The following is a 251-nucleotide window of genomic DNA, read 5'->3' on the forward strand; positions in this document are numbered from 1 at the left end:
AGCCGGGACAGGCCTCCCAGGCCGGCCGGGCGGTCACTGCCCCTGACGGGCCCGGGAGCACGGGGGAGGCACAGGCAGCTTTGTCAGCGAAGCGCGTGGTGAGCTGCCTGTTCCTGGAGTGGTTTCCAGCACGTAACCATGCAGCAACGTGAAGGAAACATTTTGCATCTTCTTTTTCTACTGAGTTTTTGAGTCGGGTGTGGCTTTGGCACCTGCGAACCCCCGTGGCCACGGGAGGCGGGGGCTGCCCC

The 251-nt window shown here is 64.1% G+C and overlaps 1 protein-coding gene across 1 annotated transcript in view; it reads left to right on the forward strand.

Moving 5' to 3' along the window:
• Nucleotides 1-251, forward strand: part of BAIAP2 (BAI1-associated protein 2) — a 38,524-nt gene that overhangs the window by 21,847 nt on the left and 16,426 nt on the right. The window lies entirely within an intron of this gene.

The sequence above is a fragment of the Myotis brandtii genome, unplaced genomic scaffold (genome assembly GCF_000412655.1).
Source record: "Myotis brandtii unplaced genomic scaffold, ASM41265v1 scaffold632, whole genome shotgun sequence".
In the NCBI taxonomy this organism is placed as follows: Eukaryota; Metazoa; Chordata; class Mammalia; order Chiroptera; family Vespertilionidae; genus Myotis; species Myotis brandtii.